The following is a 21,305-nucleotide window of genomic DNA, read 5'->3' on the forward strand; positions in this document are numbered from 1 at the left end:
CCATTCTGTAGTCCTTCCTTTATAGTGCCTTGCCTAGCATATAGCAGACAGTTAAGAAATTCTCCTTTAGTTAAATTATACTGAACTAAACCATAGTTAGTGCCATAGGTCTGCATAGGGAATAGATACATTTATTTTAACTTCTGGAAAACAGAGGCACCCACGCTGCAGTCCTATTATTTCTTAGGACCTGACCAATAACATACGAAGAAAAGAAGTAACCAATCTTTATTTGTTTTTCTTTATTGTTTTTAGCTTTTTTTGTATCTTGCCACTTGACTTCAATGACTCTGAAAGAGAGAGTGAGTCTGACGACTGAATAAGTCTGCCTCACTTAAATCCAATTCATGCTCATGTCAAGGCATCGCACTTCTGATGTAACTGATCTTCATCAAAAACAGAGGATGAAGAACAACATTAACGTTTGTTACTGCAAAGAAGACATTCTTGTCCTCCATATGTACTTTCTCACAAGGCAGACCACATTTGACATTTTCAGAAGTTTAATCTTACAAACATTTGAAGTTTGACCCTTCTTGGCTCTTAAGGGTTATTTTGATCAACTAAAGCAGCCAGCGTAAAATAGTGGGCATAACTGCCCTATTTCCAGAAGCCCTATACTTTCATGATTCATGCTCAGAAAGGCTATCTTTGGGGAGAAGTAATAATTTCTGGCTGGTTCAATATTAGGACAACTCTGAGTATAATTGAGCATATCAATAACAAAACCAACAGAAATCATGTGATTTCCTCACTAGATGCAGAAAATGCTTTTGACAAAATACAGCACGCATTCCTATTAAAAACATTAGAAAGCATAGGGATAAATGGAGCTTTCCTTAAAATGATAAGTGGTATCTATCTAAAACCATCAAGAAGCAGTATCTATGATGGTGATAAGCTAGAAGCCTTCCCAATAAAATTGGGAATGAAGCAAAAATGTCCATTATCACCACTATTATTCAATTTTACACTAAAAGTGCTAGCTATAACAATGAAAGACAAATAAATTGAAGGAATTAGAACAGGCGATGAGGCAACAAAACTATCACTCTTTGTGGTTGATATGATCGTAAAGCTGGAGAATCATAGAGAAGTAACTAAAAAAACCGCTTGAAATAATTAGCAACTTCAGCAAATCTCAGGGATATAAAATAAATCCAAACAAATCATCAGCATTTCTACATATTACCAACTAAGTACAGCAGCACAGATAGAAAAGAAATTTACTTTAAAATACTTGTAGACAATATAATATAGCTGCCTAGCATACCTGCCAACACAAACCCAGAAAATATATGAATTAAAAAAAAAAACTTTTCAGAGAAATAAAATGATATCTGACTAATTGGAAAAATATTAATTGCTTACAGGTAGGCCAAGCCAATATAATAAAAATGACAATTCTACTTAAATTAATTTACTTATTCAGTGTCATACCAATCAAACTACCAAATTATTTCATAGAGCTAGAAACAATAATAACAAAATTCATCTGGAAGAATAAAAGGTCAAAAATATTAAGAGAATTAATGAAAAAGTGTGAAAACGGTGGCCTAGCATACCAGATCTCAAACTGCATTATAAAGGGGCAATCATCAAAACAATCTGGTACTGGCTAAGAAGTGGACTGGTGGATCAACAGAATAGATTAGGTACACAATACACAATAGTAAAGGACCATAGTAATTTACTGTTTGATAAACTGAAAGACTCAAGCTTTTGGAACAAGAATTTACTGACAAAAATTCCTGGGAAACCTAAAAATAAGTTTGGCAGAAAGTAAGTATAGACCAACATCTCATATTGCATAGCAAGATATGGTCAAAATGTGTACGTGATTTAGACATTAGCAAATTAGGAGAGCATGGAATAATTTATTTATCCAATTTATAGGTAAGGGAAGAATTTGTGATCAAAGAAATGATAGAGGGCATTATGATGTGTGAAATGGATGATTTTAACTAAATATATATGTATGTATGTATATATATATGTATGTATATATATGTGTGTGTATATATATGTATGTATATATATATGTGTATATATATATATGTATATATATATATATAAAATACACAGACACACAGACACACACACATACATATTTAAAAGAGGGGTTTTGCATGAACAAAACTAATGCAGCCAAGGTTAGAAGAGAAGCTTAAAACCGTCCACAGGAGGTTACTGAAAGTGTTTCTGATCAAGACTTCATTTCTCAAATATATAAAGAACTGAATCAAATTTATAAAAATAGAAGTCATTCCACAGTTGATCGATCAAAGGATATGAACAGGCAGCTTTCAGATGAAGAGATTGAAGCTATCTATAGTTACATGTTAAAAATGCTCTAAATCTTTATTCATTAGAGAAATGCAAATTAAAACAACTCTGAAGTATCACCTCATATCTGTCAGATTGGCTAATAGAACAGAAAAGGAAAATGATAAATATTGGAGAGGATATGGTAAAATTGGGATATACACAGTTGGTTGTTGTGAACTGATCCAACCATTCTGAAGAGCAATTTGGAATTATGCCCAAAAGGCTATAAAACTACATACACTTTGACCTAGCAATACCATTAATAGGTTTGTATTCCAAAGAGTTTAAAAAAAAAAAGAAAAAGTAGCTATCTGTATAAAAATATTTATAGTACCTCTTTCAGAGGTGGCAAAAAATTGGAAATTTAAGGGGATGACCATTAATTGGTTAATGTCTGAACAAGTTTTGCTATGTGATTATAATGAAATACTGTTTTGTTATAAGAAATGATGAGCAGGATGCTTTCAGAAAAACCTGCAAAGACTTACATAAACTCAAACAGAGTGAACTCAGCAGAACTAGGAGAATATCATACACAGTAAGAGTAATATTGTAGGAAGATCAGCTATGAATGATTTAGTTATCCTCAGCAATATAATGATGCAATACAGTTCCAAAAGACTTAGGATGAAAAATGTTCTCCCTTTCCAGAGGAAGAACTGATGGATTCTGAATCGAGATCAAAACATAATATTTTTCACTTTTTTTCTTTTTTTTGTCCTGTGTTTACTTTTAGAACATGACTAATATGGAATTATGCTTTGTATGATCACACATTCATAACCTATATCAAATTGCTTACTGTGTTGGGGGGAGAGAAGGGAGGGAAGGAGAGAATGTGGCACTCTTTTTTTTTAAATTAATGTTAAAATTGTTTTTACATTTAATTGTGAAAAATAAAATATTATTTTTTAAAAAGAAGTAATTTCCTGTCCTTAAGGTAATATGATGGGTGATTTGCATAATTCAAGGTATATTTTGGCTGTTTATGAATTTGTGATGAGGAAAAACTTGCAACTTCATTATAGACAATTATGTCATTCTATAACCTTTCCTATCTCGGTTTTTATTTTTATTTTTTGTCACTGTAGATTCTCAGACAACATTTGTCTTTGGAAAACAGTGTTGTTTTCTACTGGAATTGGCTTTTCCCATCCTCAGATTTCACATTTCCCTCTCTGACCACCATCTTCTATTTTTTCTACCTCTTCCAATCCACTACTCTGACCAGATATGCTTTTCCTCCTCCCCATAACTTCCCATCCATGACTGTTCTCCTAGCCAATATACTATTTAAGGATCTCACTTCCCTTCCTACTCAACCTCAACCACATCACCCCCTTTTTCAATAATATTCTTCATCCTTGACCCTTTTGCTCACTTGACTTTCTGATAGTCTGGGTATTAACCTCATTATTTCTTATTTATTTAAAAAAAATAGAAGTTACTACTGGACTTTGACTATTGCATAAAAAAAACCCTTTTTATTCACCTCTCATTTAGGTAAATAAATTTTCTAAAATATTACTTCTACTCTGGCTAATCCAAATATTCTTTTCTCTTTTCCAGCCTATAGCTCTAGTTTATCTACTAGCATATGATCTTACCAAAGCTAATGCTTTCACCAATTTCTCTATTACAAACCCTTGATTTTATCATTTATTTCTGTGGTCAGCTATCTCTGTCTCTATCATTCTCTCTGTTTATCTCTGTCTCTACTTCTCCATCCATCTCTCATTTGTCTTTTGTCCTCTCTTCTCTGTCACTGTCTCTATATTCCTGTCTCTCCATTCAGTTCTCTCTCTCCCTTTCTTCATCTCCTATCTCTCTCCTTCCCCTGTCATAAATGTAATATTCAAACAAGAAATAAAGGCAATAGTAGGAAAATATAATGGACACTTTGATTGCATCAAATTTGAAATAAAAGTTGTTGTTGTTGTTGTTGTTCTTGTTGTTTAACAAATAAATATAATAAACCTAAGATGAAAAGCAAAAAACTTAGGGAAAATATTTGCAGAAAGTTTCCTAGGTATGGGTCTCTTGCATTTCCGAGAGAGAGAGAGAGAGAGAGAGAGAGAGAGAGAGAGAGAGAGAGAGCGAGCATGATTCTGTTGTAATGGGTAGGCCTAACTCAGGTCAATCTCCTGTTACGTTATATTTGGAATGATATTGGAATAAAATAAGGAAGGTTGTTCCAGCTCATTCCACCAAAAATTACTTAGCCATTGCATATTAAGGATTTTGTATATAGCATTGGCTTGGGGTAGGTACAGTCTCCATCACTTTCATTTGGAAACTGGTCTTGTCAGAAGAGCAGTGTTTGGTGGCTTCCAAACTCTGAGGACACCCTGAAAAGTCTGAAGTGCCCTGACACCATGTGGATATGCCTAGTTTTTACCCTTAGGTAACCAGGAAGCCATGTCACTAGGTCCAGATGTTCCCAGGAAGTTTTATAAAAGAAGTCACAGATTTTACCATAGTCTCTTAGCCATTGGGTGCCCAGAACAGCTTCAATACCTTTTTAAGGAAAAACAAAAAAACAAACTGCCTGGTCATGGGAACAGGATGTGGGGCTGACCCTGGTAGATTGTCACCTAGACCCAATAAAGGAAAACATTAAGCATTTAGGAAAAGCAAAGATAGATATGTAGATAGGGATGTTTATCTGCCTGCATACCTATATGTCCTTTAGTACACATAGGATTCCATCCTCTGCATATGGGATCCTCTTTACACATGGGATTTCTCCATCTTCTCTAGTCCTTGGAAGTGAGTTTGGAGCCAAGTTATTCAGGACCTTCAGTGACAGAGAACTTAACAGTTTATCCTAGAGGTAACAGGGATTTCACAGAGATTACTGGGCAAGGAAGTAATATGGCCAGAGAGCCATATTGCTGCTGCTTCCTGGCTCACTGGGAAGAAAAGAGAGGGGATAAAACTCAAGAGAATGCACTACAAGGAACCTTCACTGGAGCCTTATTCACTACTTTCAATCAAACTATTCATGTGCCCCCTTGTTAGAGCTGAAGGCTACATTTCAGGGCTATGTTCAATGACCTTCAAAGTCCCTTCCACTTCTACATCTATGATTCCATGATTCTATGATCTCAGAGCCATCACCAGGGTGATAAAAACCTCCTATTGCAAAATCTGCCTGGGAAGAGTCATTCATGATCCTAAGAAGATCTAAACCAATGTGTGATATTAAATGTTTGACAATCAGCTCTCTGAAGATGCACAACACATTTTAACTGTAATCTGAACCATTAATACCTTCTCCATCATTTTCTTATTTCTAGGCCATCAACAAAACCAAAAATCAAGCACTGGTTTGTAGCCTTTGTCTACTGCCCAGGTAGAAAGCGCTTACCCTGCAATTTTCCCAATCCTGTCTTCCAAGCAGAAAGAGCTGCCTTAAGTGCTTCTTCTTCAGTCTTATCCACAAGACCCAGCTGAATCACAAAGGGTCTATTGAATTTTATAATGCAAACTGCCCCCTCTATCCCATGACCCATTTGAGGGGTCATCTTCACTCTCCAGAGTTAAGTGAAATAGTGGTGGTCTGTTGTACTGCTCTTTCCCCATTCAAACAGCTGGAAGAGATTCTTTCTTAACTATGTTACTCCCCAGATAGCCATTCTCTGTGAATATTTTTTAAAAATTATTTACATATCCCAAACATCCCTACAGCTTTCCTTTTTAAACTGTTTTGGATCTATAACTCAGAAATATAGCTAAATATTTTAAAACTGAGCCCTTTTTATTGTTTCTGCATGTACCATTTCTAGGGAGTAATGAGCTCTAGGAGGTTAGAACAAGCAGTGTAATGACTCTCAGAACCATGCCCTTGGCACAGACCTTAGAAGCTATCTAGTACAAAGCATAATTCCCGCCTACAAACAGCATCCTAGGCAAGTGGTCATCCTGCTTCCTTTCTTTTATATCCTTTGTTTTGTCCTCAAATCCCTTCTTTTAAATTTCCGGGGGGGGGGGTGGCTTAACTTTCATATCCCTGCACTTAACAAATTTTGATCTCTCTAATAATTTTTAGGTCTGTGTACATATCAGTTATATTATCCTTATTCCTTACCTCCTAAACACTGACACATCTTTAAAAAATAATAAATTGATTTTAAAATTCATGATCTTATTGTAAATTTTCTCTCATATATTCTGCAAAGCTGCATTTGTCCACTCTGGCTCAGTGGTGAGCTAGATAAATATAACTTCAGCTAAAACTAGATATTTGTGCTTTTTGTATATTCAACATTGGTTGTGTTATTGGCTTTGACACTCATGAGTTGTTCAAATTACTCCCCCCAAAGTCAGTTTTTCCACGGAGAAATGACTGTTTTCTTTTGGTCTTCTTTTCAAAATTAGTCACAATAGGAATTATTTTAATTGCTCTGGAACATTAAGGTCTTCATAAAAATGCACTTGGTGTCTATAACATAAAGAAAGAATTAAAAACATGAGCTGATGACTGGAACTTATAAATCAAATGGAATCATTCAATTTTGTCATCCCTCTCCTTTTCATTTACTTAAAATGGAAATAGTATTGTGTTTTAAGAACAAATCGCATCTTGGGATCATCTCACAAGATCTGCAGAGTGAAGCATTTAATCTTCTCGAATACATGAAATTACCAGATAAAGAAGCTGGTTTTCACACACACACACACACACACACACACACACACACACACACACATAAAACAATTTTAGTATATTATAAACCTCACTGAGATGCTATAGCCCTGAAAAAAAAAATATTCTTGATCCTGATGATCTCTGAAATCTTTTATTCTGGGATTTACTAGAAGTTTCTCATAATAGACTAAAATTACAAATCATTCTAAGCATTTCTGTTTTCCCCTCTAGAGTATAGTAGTGTGGTCCACTTTTGATTGTGAGTGAAGAAGAACCCTTCTCTATTTTTCATTCAGCATTATGACAGGAAACTTTATCATCATCATCATCATCATCATCATCATCATCATCATCACCACCACCACCACCATCATCTCATAAAGTTAAAGTTAGAGTGGATCTCAGAGACTAGTGTTTACTATAAGCTCAATTTACAGATAAGTAAATTAAAGTCAACATTGGATAAATTACTTTCTCAAGGTCACATAGGGTGTATTAGAGGTGAGATATGAGCCAAGGTCCTCTGAGTCTAGAGACATCACTTGTTTCATCATACTCTATCATCATCATAATAGATTTAGAAATGGACAGTTCTTTAGAGACAAACTATTCACTTTAAAGATGAGAAAGTGAAGACATAGAGAAGTGAATTGACTTGCCCAGGGTCATACAAGCAGTAAGTAGACAAAGAATGAGTCAAGCCATGTCCTCTGACTCCAAATACAGTGAACCGTGTTGTCCACTGTAGTCCATGCAATTGCTGCAAACACGGCATAATCAGGGTGTTGTGAGGCTCAAATGAGATGATGAATAAAAATCACTTTTCAAACCTTAAAGCTCTCTACAAGTCAAAAGAATGAAAAAATATAAGAAAATATGAAATATTTCATTGGAAATACAAGTGGCATGGAAAACAGAATGAAGAGAGACAATTTAAGAATTAGTGGACTTCCTAAAAGGCACGATCACATGAAGCTCCTAGACAATATATTTCAAGAAATTATCAAGGAAAATTGCTGTAATATCCTAGAATCAGAAGGCAAAATAGAAATCTAAAGAATTCACTGAGCACCCCCTGAAAGACATCTCAAGATGCAAACTCCCAGGAATATTGTAGCCAAATTCCAGAGCTCCCAGGTCAAAGAAAAAATATTTCAACAGCCAAAAAGAAAACTATTCAAATATCATGGAGTCACAGTCAGGATCACACAAGATTTAGCAGATATCTCATTAAATATGATATTCTGGAAGGGAAAAGAGCTAGAATTACAAGAATAAGCTACTCAGCAAAACTGAACATAATCCTTCAAAGGAAAACATGGGTATTTAATGAAATAGAGAATTTTCAAGCATTCCTGGTATAAAGGCCAGAGCTGAATAGAAGATTTGAATTGCAAATAAAACACTCAAGGGAAAGATAAAAAGGTAAACATGAAAGAGAAATCAAAAGGTATTCAGTAACATTAAACTGTGTTTCTATATTGGAAGTTTCTAAGAACTTTACTATTATTAAGGCAGTTAGAAGCATTCTAAGAATGAGGGTGAAAAAATTAGATGATTATGTTGGAATAATGTAAAAAAAAAATTGTAACAGAGAAAGAAGGATGTCCTGGGAGAAGAATGGGGGAAATCATCTTATAAAAAAGGCACAAAAGGAAGAGCTTCTACAATGAAAGGAAAAATGGTGGTAGGATGGACAACATTTGAACATCATTCATGTATAAGTTGATTCAAAGAGAGAAAACATATATACATGCTAATATATGTATGCATACGTTGATATATACATACACATATAGACATGTATACACACACATATATACCTATGAGTACGTGTGTGTGTGTGTGTGTGTGTGTGTGTGTGTGTGTGTGTATGTGTGTGTGTGTGTATTCCACTGGTAATAGAAATCTATCTTACCCGATAGGGAAGTAGTATGGGAATGGGATAAGGGAAAATAAAGATGATAAAAGGGTGAGAAGCTAAAAGAAGAGAGTGGTCAGAGGCAAAATAGATTTTTAAGGAGGGACAGGGTAAAAAGAGAGAAATGTAACTAGAAGAAAACAGGATGGAGAGAAATGAGCAATTAATAATAACTGTGAATGATAATAGGTGAACTTATAAAACAGAAGTGGATAACAGAATGGAATAGAAGCCATAATCCAGCAATATATTGCTTACAAGAAACACATTTGAAACAGAAAGACACATGCTCAGTTGAAATAAGGAGCTAGAGTAGAATCTATCATGCTTCAGCTGATATAAGAATGGCAGAAGTAGCAATCATGATCTTAGACAAAACAAAAATAAAGCTAATTAAAAGTTCATCAGAGGAACTGTATCTTGCTAAAAGGCACTAAAAATAATGAAGTAATATCAATGCTAAATGTATATTCACCAAATGGCATGGCATCAAAATTCTTAAAATGAAAGTTAAATGAAATACAGGAAGAAATAGACAGAAAAACTGTTCTGGGGGAGGGACCTCAACTTTCCTGTCTCAGAACTAGATAAATCCAACCATAAAGTAATTAAGAAAGAAGTTAAAGCAATGAATAGAATTTTAGAAGAGTTAGATATGGTAAATCTCTAGTGAAAATTGAATGGGAAGAGAAAGGAATATACCATTTTCAGAGCTGTACATGACACATTCTCAAAAATCAACTATGTGTTAGGGCATAGAAATTTCACAAACAAATGCAAAAAAAAAAAAAGAAGTATTAAATGCATTCTTTTCAGACCATAATGCAATAAAAATTACATGCAATAAAGGGTCATGTAAGCAGAGATTGAAATTACTTGAAAACTAAATAATTTAATCCTAAAGAATGAGTAGGGGGCAGAGCCAAGATGGTGGAGTAAAAGCAGTAACTTTCTTGAGCTCTCCCCCAAAACCCTCTAAATACCTGTAAAAAAAATAACTCTAAACAAATTCTAGAGCAGCAGAACCACAAAAAGACAGAGTGAAAAATATTTCCAAACAGAGATGATTGGGATAGTTGACCAGAAAGGTCTCTTGGACCAGGCTGGGAGAGGACAGCAGTTCAACATGGGCACACGGGCAAAGACAGGGCCCCAGCAAACCAGGAGCAGGATTCGGGGGACTGAATCACAGACAACTGTGGTGGTTTCCAGACTTCTTAATCCACAAACACCAAAGGTATCATAAAAGGTCAGTATGAAAGGTCTGTCACACCTGGGTGAGAGAGGAGCTCAGGGTCCAGCCTCAGCCCTACTGCAGCCCCAGGGCAGTTGCAGTGGTGGTGGCAACTGTTTCTGGAGCTCTTGGCCCAAAGAAGGGGGGATTGAGTGGCTGATCAGATGGGGATTACAGGGATCTCTTTGCTGGTGCTGAGGCAGGATTCTCTTGTTTGCCTGGACTTGGATCTGGGTCACAGTCCTAGATGGTGGTCCTACAGTGAAGAGGAGCACTGGAAAGGCAGAGTTGTGGCAGCAGTGGAGAGAAAATCCTCCTCACAGTCCCAGGGCAGAAAAGACTGCATGTGGTCACTCATAGATGAAAGCACAGGTGAGGAAAGGAGTAAACACCTCTCCTTTGATCATATAACTTTGAAAGAACTGAAAATTTACAGGTCCCTAGAAGTATCTCTGAAAATAGTTGCACAATGCCTTGAAGCTTGAGGCCTTACACCCTCCACACTGTAAGCAGAGCTCTATCTTAACAAAGAGTTTAGACATCAAATAATTGGCTGGGAACATGAGCAAACATTGGGAAATAAAAAAAAAAAACCTCAGACTACAGAATCTTACTTTGGTGACAAAGAAGATCAAAACATACAACCAGAAGAAGACAACAGAGTCAAAGCTCCTACATCCAAACCCTCCAAGAAAAATATGAATTGACCTCAGGCTCTGGAAGAGTTCAAAAAGGATTTTGAAAGGCAAGTAAGAGAAGTGGAAGAAAAATGGGAAAGATAAATGAGAATGATGCAAGAAAATCATGAAAAAACAAGTCAACAGCTTGCTAAGGGAGACCCAAAAAATACTGAAGAATATAACACCTTAAAAAATAGACCAACCCAAATGACAAAAGAGGTCCAAAAAGCCAATGAGGAGATGAATGCTTTAAAAAGCAGAATTGGCCAAATGGAAAAGAAGGTCCAAAAGCTCACTAAAGGAAGTAATTCTTTAAAAATTAGAATGGAGAAATTGGAAGTTAGTGACTTTATGAGAAATCAAGACATTGTAAAACAAAACCAAAAGAGTGAAAAAAAAAATAGAAGACAATGTGAAATATCTCATTGGAAAAACAACTGACCTGGAAAACAGATTCAGGAGAGATAATTTAAAAATTATTGTTCTATCTGAAAGCCATGATCAAAAAAAGAGCCTAGACATCATCTTCCAAGAAATTATCCAAGGAAAACTGCCCTGATATTCTAGAACAAGAGGGTAAAATAGAAATTAAAAGAATCCACAAATCACCTCCTGAGATTCCAAAAGGCAAATTCCTAGGAATATTGTAGCCTAATTCCAGAGTTACCAGGTCAAGGAGAAAATATTGCAAGCAGCCAGAAAAAAAAAAAAAAACAATTCAAGTATAGTAGAAATATAATCAGGATAACACAAGATTTAGCAGCTTCTACATTAAGGGATGAGAGGGCTTGAAATATGATATTCTGGAGGTCAAAGGAGCTAAGATTAAAACTGAGAATCACCTGCCCAGAAAAACTGAATATGATCCTTTAGGGGAAAAATGGATATTCAATGAAATAGAGGACTTTCAAGCATTCTTGATGAAAAGGCTAGAGCTGAACAGAAAATTTGACTTTCAAATACAAGATTATTCCTTCTTTGAGACAATTATGATGAGAGTACAATTCATTCACTCCCCCTCCCCCCCCCCTCTTGCTCTCAACTGGAAAAGCTTTTTCTTCCCTCTTTTATGTGAGTTATCCTATTCTACCTCTCCCTTTCTCTATATCCCAGTACATTCCTCTCTCACCCCTTGCTTTTATTTTTTACATATCATCCTTTCATATTCAACTCATCCTGTGCCCTCTGTGTGTGTATAGTGTGTGTGTGTGTGTGTAGGCATGTATATTCCCTCCAACTACCATAATAATGACAAAGGTCTCATGAGTTACAAATATCATCTTTCCATGTAGGAATGTAAACAGTTCAACTTTAAAAATTAAAGTCCCTTATGATTTCTCTTTCCTGTTTACCTTTTCATGCTTCTCTTGAATCTTGTATATGGAAGTCAATTTTTCTATTTACCTCTGTTTTTTTTCTCAAGAATGACTTAAATTTCTCTAAGTCAGTTTTTTGGCTGGGTAGGTGATCCTTGGTTTTAATCCTAGCTCCTTTGACCCTGAGATCATCATATTCCGAGCCCTCTGATCCCTTAATGTAGAAACTGCTAAATCTCGTGTTATCCTGACTGTGGCTCCAGAACGCCTGATGTTGTTTTTCTGGCTGCTTGCAATATTTTCTCCTTGACCTGGAACTCGGGAATTTGGCTACAATATTCCTGGGAGTTTTCCTTTGGGATCTCTTTCAGGAGATGAGTGGTGGATTCTTTCAATTTCTATTTTACCATCTGGTTCTAGAATCTCAGGGCAGTTTTCCTTGATAATTTCTTTTCTTTAATTTTTCTTTTTCTTTTTTTTTTTAGATGTTCAATCAATGCTTACTGATTAATTACAGGGAATCCACTGAGATAGCTGATTCTGCTTTTGGACAGTTCTCAGGAAGCTTTTCCTGAAATTGAGAGGTCTCCACCTGCAACTCTGTTTTTGTTTGTTTGGTTGGTTTGTTGGTTGGTTGGTTGGTTGGTTTTTGCTAGGCAATGGGGTTAAGTGACTTGCCTGGGGTCACACAGCTATAAAGTGTCAATTGTCTGAGGCTGGATTTGAACTCAGGTCCTCATGACTCTAGGGCCAGTGCTCTATCCCCTGTGTCACCTAGCTGCCCCACCACCTGCAACTTTGTACCCACTGCTTTCAGTCCTCTTTGGCCTCAGGGGGGCATAGCAACTCCCTCTTCCATGTGAGGGTCCTTCAGGGATCATGTTCTCCCTAAGCTTCTCTTCTCCAGGCTAGGTGTGTCTGGTTCCTTCTACTAATCTTCATATGGCATGATCTGGAGACCCACATTATCTTGGCCCCCCTTCTCTGTGTAGTTCCCGATGCATTTGGACCACAATATACCAATGTCCTTTCTAAAATATGGTATCTCCGACTGAATACAATGCTGCAGATTGGTCTGATCCTGGCAGAGGACAGGAGGGTTCTCACCTTCTCATTCAGGATGGTTTACTTCTTTTAATGCAAGATCTCATTAGTTTTTAGCTCAAAGTCCATGAAAATGCCCAGATCTTTGCCCCTCCAACTACCACTTAGCTATACTTCCCCCAACTCCGACTTGTGCAGGGGTTTTTCTAAAACACAGGTATGAGACTCTGTAAATCCCTATTAAACTTCATTATTCATCCTATTGACTGCAGCCTACCCATTCTCCCCTGCCCTCACTGTCATCTAATGTGTTGGCTGGCCCTCTCAACTTTGTCTCCTCTACAAATTTAAAAAGCAGGCCAACCATGCCTTCATCCTAGTTACTGATCTAATGTGAAGCAGAAGAGCAGCAACCCAGGACAGATCCCTGAGGCGGTCTGCCAGGCTGACATCCCTGGCATTTTGTCAAGGATTGTTGCCCTAACATTCTCTCCCTGCACTTGGCACTGGCCCCACGCTCTACAACATGTGCCGCCAACCTCCCTAGGGGCACAGCACCGTTCCAATGGACCACCTGGCGCTTTGAGATCCTGGGTGGAGGGAGGAGAGGAGTACCATGAGCTGAGAAGGGCAGAGGCAGCCTCTGGCACTGAATTCTCGGTAGCTTCTGATTCTACTTCCTGCTCCCCTCAACTATGGACAAGCTATGTTCCATCAGAGGGGCTACACAGCCCTTTGAGGGAAGTAGTAAAAGTACTTTCTGGGCCTTCTGTTTCCGCTTTGTTAAAATGGTGAAACTGTCTTGCCTAAGTTCATTCAGGTAATAAGTGTCAGAAGTGAAGAGTCTAGCTGGACCCTGACTCCAAGCTGAGCCTCTTTGCCTTACAGAACAATGCTGCCAGCTGTAAAGCTCAACTCTCCCCTTTCCCCAAAGCCTGTGCCTCAATCAAGTTCTGAGAGTCCTGGTGGAATGGCCTGGGCCCAGAGCAGTAGTCCCCTGTGAACTCCAAGGTCAAACCCTACAAAAACACAGCCCAGGCACTCCTGCCCCCCAGTCCCATCCCAGGGCTCTCAGGCTGCAATCATCTTCCTGTTCATTCACTGCGGGTGGGAGGCAGCAGAGCGGTTAGTGCTGGGAGCTGCTGCGTGTTGCCCCCAGGGATGTGCTGGCCTGTGTGGAGGAGGAAGCCTTGAGTCGTTACCGTGGTGACCGTGTAGGACAGAGGGACGGCCCCTGGTGCACCTGCTCGTGAAGATCGACCACGAAAGGGGTCTGCTGGAGCATTCGGGGTGATGTACAGTCGAGGGCGAAGGCTCGAGGCTCCTCTATGGGCAGGGGCTGAGGTTGCGGCTGGAAAGGGGGAATGCCGTCGACAGGGAGCTTTCATCCTGGGTGAGGAAGCTGGGCAAAGGGCGATCGCGTTGCTCCCCCGGATCGTGTGCTGGGGTACTGCCAGGTCCCCTTGAAGGGGGCTGAGAGTGGCTGCCTATTCACTACCAGTTCTCAGGGTCGCATTGGTGACGTCTGGAAGGTAGGCGAAAGAGCTGGACCTCAGTAGTGGGGCAGAGGGAATGGCCAGATCTGCGGAGCCCAGAGGCCAAGTGAAGGGAGTCCCCGCTGCAGCCCCGGGGCCGCTTTCCTTGCCTGGATGGCTGGGAGGGCAGAGGGAGGCTGGGGGTGCAGCTCGGCCCCTTTAAGAAGCCTCGCCCTGTGGAACACTGTCTACCGACCTCCCCTTGCCCCTCCCCCCACCGTGCTTCTTCCAGCAACTGTTTGTTTTCTCCTCCTCTCCTTGATAATTTCTTGAAAGATGTCTAGGCCCTTTTGTTTTGATCATGGCTTTCAGAGAGTCCAATCATTTTTAAATTCTCTCTCCTGGATCTATTTTCCAGGTCAGTTGTTTTTCCAATGAGATATTTCACATTGTCTTCTTTTTTTTTTTTTCTTCATTCTTTTGGTTTTGTTTTACAATGTCTTGATTTCTCATAAAGTCACTAACTTCCAATTGCTCCATTCTACTTTTTAAGGAAGTATCTTCTTCAGTGATCTTTTGGACTTCCTTTTCCATTTGGCCAATTTTGCTTTTTAGGGCATTCTTCTCCCCAATGGCTTTTTGCACCTCTTTTGCCATTTCGGTTAGGCTATTTTTTAAGGTGTTATTTTCTTCAGTATTCTTTGGGTCTCCTTTAGCAAGCTGTTGACTTGTTTTTCATGATTTTCTTGTATCACCCTTATTTCTCTTCCCAGTTTTTCCTCTACTTCTTTTACTTGCTTCTCAAAATCCTTTTTGAGCTCCTTCATGGCTTGCGACCAATTCATATTTTTCTTGGAGGCTTTGGATGTAGGAACTCTGACTTTGTTGTCTTCTTCTGCTTGTATGTTTTGATCTTCTTTGTCACCAGAGTAAGATTCTATAGTCTGAGTTTTTCCCACGGTTTGTTCATGTTCCCAGCCAATTATTTGATGTTTAAACTCTTTAAGATAGAGCTCTGTTTACAATGTGGAGGGCGTATTGTCCCAAGCTCAGGGATTTTGTGCAGCTGTTTTCGAAGATACTTCTAGGGACCTGTAAATTTTCAGTTCTTCCAACGTGATTTGATCTAAGGAAAGGTGTCTACTCCTCTCCTGGCCTGTGCTCTGGTCTGTGAGTGACCACAAGCAGTCTTTTCTGCCCTGGAACTGTGAGGAGGGTTCTCTCTGCACTGCTGTCACAAACTCTGCTATGCCAGTGTTCCTTCTGACCCCAAGACTGCTGCCCAGTTCTGCGACTCAGGTCCAAGGATGGGTAAAACATTAGAATCCTGCATCAGTGCCAGGAAACAGACCCCTGTAATTTCCTTCTAATCAGTTGTTTGATCCGTTTGCCATCTGTGGGCTGAGAGCTCTGGAAGCAGCTGCACTGCTACTGCTGCCTCTGCCACCACTTCTGCCACTGCCCCAGGGCTGTACCGGCAGAAGGGATAGACTGCACTCCCCTCTCACCCAGTTCTGACAGACCTTTTCTACTGACCTTCTAAGCTGTCTTTGGTGTTTGTGGATTGAAAAGTCTGAAAACTGCCATAACTGCCATAGCTGCCAGTAACTCAGTCCCGTGAGGCCGGCTCCAGGCTTGTGCTGGACTGTGCTTCTCCCCTAGCTCAGCACAACAGACCTTCTCATCCACCATCCAGGTTGACTTGGGCTGGAAATGTGCTTCACTCCGTCTTTTTGTGGGTCCTGCTGATCTAGAATTTGTTTAGAGGCACCTTTACAGGTATTTGGTGGGGTTAGGGGGAGAGCTCAAGCAAGTCTCTGCCTTTTCTCTGCCATGTTGGATCCTCCCTGATCCTTGAATTTATTCCTGTAGGAAACAAGATTTTGAGTTTTGAGAATGAAGAGAGAGTACCTTCCAAGCATGGGGAACAGCTGGTGAAAACAGTGTAGAGATGGAAGACGGCGTATTGTATCTAAAGAACAGTCAAAAGGCCAGTCTGCTTCCTTCATAGAACGTGTGCTTAGGAGTAATATGTAATAAAGCTGGAAAAATAGTGTGGGTCCCATTGGTGAAGAGCTTTAAAGGCCAAACAGAAAACTGTGTTTGATCATAGAGATAACAGGGAGCAACTGGAGTTTATTGAGTAGAGAGGTGAAATACGCAGACTTACATTTTAAGAAAATCACTTTAGCATCTGTGTGGAGAATAAATTATAGTGAGAGATTTGTGGCAAAGGGGCCAATAAGAGGTTATTCAAATACTACACATTTTGAAGAATTCAGAAAGAAAAATGGAAGGCTACTATTGGTAAGGGAATAGGGGGTATTATTGAGAAGTGTCAGAGATATTAAAAAAATATCAATAACACAAAGAAAAAGGGGGAAATATAGGACTGAAACCAAGTTTTTCATAGGGACAATGACATGAGAATGGAGGTAAATTAAGAACTAAGGAGAATGTAATTATGCCTTCAATTAATGAGAGTTTGTTTGCCAACACATTGGCCATAAAATCTTTTTGAGCAGAAAAAAAATGCTTCTAATTTTGGCACCTGAAATGGCTCTCCTCTTTTGTCTATGGCTTCTGGACCAATGCCACAGATGACTGAGCAAATGAGAGATTCCAGAGAGTACATTCACTTTAACTCGTTTATGTTAACATTGTAGCTTAACTCAAGATTAAGAAATGAGTAATGCTAAATCACTAAGCAAATAAAACTGGAAAATACTTAAATGTATACAAAAATGACATTTGTTTCCATCTGGTCCATAGTTGTAAACTGTGAAGTGCTTCTGTGGAGCCAACATTCTGTGTGTGTGTGTGTGTGTGTGTGTGTGTGTGTGTGTGTGTGTGTGTGTGTAAGAGAAAGAGAGAGAGAGAGAGAGAGAGAGAGAGAGAGAGAGAGAGAGAGAGAGAGAGAGAGAGAGAGAGAGGAGAGAGAGGGAGAGAGGGAGGGAGGGAGGGAGAACCATTATGGCCTTTTGAATTTTTAGATTGTTTTTACTCTCTGAATTCAAGATTTACAAAGATTTCAATAATCCAGCTAATTCTACCAGCACTAAAAGAACATTAGCTTTGTGCTGGGGAAATCAGATGCTAGTGCATTTAATTGCACAGTTATTGGTTCAAAGATACCCCTTACCCACATGTTTTATTGATGGAACTTGTAATAAAAATAGAGAAACAAACATAACAGGGATATCCTTGACTTCTTGTTCAAACAATTTGGACTAGCTGGAATGTCTCTGTAACTGTGAGTTTGAAAAATATCTTCCAAATCCTGAATTGTAAACAATCCAATGGCCTTTAAGAGTAGCAATTTGGGGTTAGGGGAGAGGCATTTCAAAAGCTTATAAAGGCATCTTGTTTAGCACAAAATCTGAAAAGGATTGGAGGAATCACAACAATGCTCATACAGTCATAGAATCCTAGATGCTGAGTTAGAAGGCACCTTAGACGTTATCTACATCAACTTCTCTCACATTACTGACAAGGAGAATGATACTCATAGAGACTAGATTACATGACAAAACTCACATAGATAGTGAATATCAAAACCCACACTTTGCATGTGCCCCCTTGGAATCCAAATCCAGTGCTTTTAATAATATACTTGTGCTCAGGAAGAGAAGATCTTAAGAAGAAGCTTGTCCACAGGAAGTCCCAGGCTAGGACACAGCAGGGATACTGATACAGTATCCCCAATCCTGCTGTCAATCCAACATCCTCAGCATATTAACATCCTCCAGCAGGATGCCTTCTGGTTGGGCAGGCAAAGAAAAAAGGTTTCTGTAACTCTTTTTGTTTTCTTGATATGAGAGACTGTTCCTTCAACTAGCCTTCATGTCAGTATAAATGGTGCTTCCTTGCTGCTAATGCATTCCAAGGTTACTTTCTATATATTCTGTATAGACATTGTCTCCAAAGAAAATTCAATTTAAACTTAAAATTTGGGAAACCCTATGCATCTTGTAAGTATATAGTTGCTTACATGTTTTCCCCATTGAATTGGGCTCTGATACTGCAGTGACGGTATCTTTGCCCCTCCTTGTCCAGCGTTTAGCACAGTGCATATGGCACATAGTGTTTAAGAAATACTTTTTGACTGATTGGCTTTAAAGTGTGTGATTATATCTACTTCCTCCTGTTTGAATTTTTCCTCTGCCTCTGTCCTTTGCAAGGTTTATAATATATTCTTATAATTACCAATATCTTTATTGTCACTATGTTAAAAAAAAGGTTAAAAGATAACACAAAATTATATATTAGAACTGCATGCTCTGTCTGTGTTGTTACTGTCTTGTGGAACTGTGCTACCTTGTACTTGGCAACAGCCATGATCCAGAATAACTTCTCTTGTTTTTGAGTATACGTGTTTGATTTTCCCCCTCTTCATTTCACATTATTTATACTGGTAAGAATTGTACCATAGATGATGTCCTTCCTGGAGTACACAGTGGAGAGTCTTTAATGATTATGACAGTTTGCTACAGCAAATAAGCACTAGAATAAGACAGAGCCTCTTCAATGAAATCCATATCCAATTGAGAGAGACTGGCCTAACCACCCACTCTGGAAAAAAAAAATATGAAAACAATACATGTTGTCTAGATCAGAGGTGACAAACATGTCTGTCTCCCCATGCACTCCACAGTGCTCCCAAGTGCAGCCAGAACCAGATTGGGAAATACTTGACAAAATAAATTTTTAAAAAATACAGTAAAACATACTTAATCTCACATTTTAAAGCTACATCAGTGTACAGCAGCAGGAATTTTTATGTAGGAATTAGTGGACTCTATTCTTTGGGTTTGATATCACATTCAGTCAGATAGCCTGTCTTGTCAGGGTATGGCTAATCATCTCTGTGCCATAAGCATTCAAGATGTGTGTGTGTGTGTGTGTATATATATACACACATACATATATATATATATATGTGTGTGTATATATATACACACATACATATATATATATATACATATATATATATATATATATATATATATATATATGTGAGAGTATATGTACACACACATTATACATATTCGTACATATATACACGTGTATAAATTCACATATACATAATGTGCATCCATATATGTATATATTTACATGACTGATTGAAAGAACCATATGTGAATTGTTGCCTATTTTCTTCTTGTGTTTTCACTGAAATGTCCTCAATGCATCTGTAGACAATTCTCTTAAAGAGATTGGAAGCCGTGGACACTCGTGTTTTTCATTCACATGTCTGTTGAATGGCATCTGTGTTTATTTTTATTCTTCCCTCCCACAACTTTGATATACCTTGAAAAATCATCTCTGGTTGCCTTCAGAAATGTAGCATATCCAAAGTATTTTTTTTTTTGGCGTTCATCTGATCAGTTTAGCTGCTCCTTCCATCTTCTTATGTGACACTATCATTTCTCTCTACATCTCATGGGGTAATGAGGTGAAAGGGACCACATATGGTTTTCCATTCTCTTACCAATGAGAAAAAATGACCTAATCACAGGAGCATCTAGTAGCACTGAATGAGAATTTTGGAATGGACTCCAATGGCTACCTAGTACAATATGTGTGTATGTGTGTGTGTGTGTGTGTGTGTGTATTAATAAGAAATTCATCTATAAATCTCTTAACAGATGATCATCCACACTTTTCTCAAGGACCTCCTCAATCCTTGCCCTAAGTTCCATGGAGGTCCATTCCACTTTAAGGTCTGCCTAGTTATTAGGAAGTTTTCTCTTACATTGACAGCAATGTATCAATGACTTGCATGTAGGTATAGAAGATACGCTTACAAAATTTGCAGATGACACAAAACTTGGAGGAATTTCATACACGTTGGATCACAGAATCAGTATCCAATATGAGTTCTCTTACCCCAACAATCAACTGTACAATGAAATATGGGTAGAAAAGAACTCTGCTAAAGAAGATCCCCAACTTCTTAGTGGATTGCAAACTCTTTCTGTCAGCAGTGTGTCTCATAAAGCAATCAAAAACCCTGCTGTAATCTCTGTCAGTATTAAGAGAAACAATGTGCAAGACTAATGAAGTGCTGGATTCTGTTCTCCACCCAAGTTTGACCACACGTGCAATAAAACACTTAGATCTTGGCATCATATTTTAGAAAGAGAACTGATAAATTTGGAGATTTATCTGGAGGACAACTGGAATGGTTACAATTCTTTAGATATTTTCTTATGAGGATGAGTTGAAGAAACTGGAGATGTTTAACCAGGGGAAAAAGAAGATTTAAGAGAAGTGTAGTGGAAGGAACACTACCTCTGGAGTCAGAGGTCCTGAGTTCACTGTTTTTACTTTTGTGATTTAAAGCAATTCACTAAACCTCTGTGGGCCTCACTCTCCTGATCTATAAAATGAGGGAATTGAACTAGGTGTTTTGTGACATTCCCTTTACCTATTTATCTCATAATGTATGAAAAGTTCTGTTTTCTGTATTTTAGGGTCTGTCACACAAAAGTGGGATTATTTTTTCACCGCATAGAGAATTATCCTTAGATAGATTTACATAAATATGTCTACAAAGAGCCACCAGGCAGTGCAGTGGATAGAGTGCTAGGCCTGGAATCAGGAAGGCCTAAGCTCAAATCTCTCCTAAGACACTTACTAGCTGTGTGACCCCA

The sequence above is a fragment of the Phascolarctos cinereus genome, unplaced genomic scaffold (genome assembly GCF_003287225.1).
Source record: "Phascolarctos cinereus isolate Bilbo 61053 unplaced genomic scaffold, phaCin_HiC Scaffold_9;HRSCAF=440, whole genome shotgun sequence".
NCBI lineage: Eukaryota > Metazoa > Chordata > Mammalia > Diprotodontia > Phascolarctidae > Phascolarctos > Phascolarctos cinereus.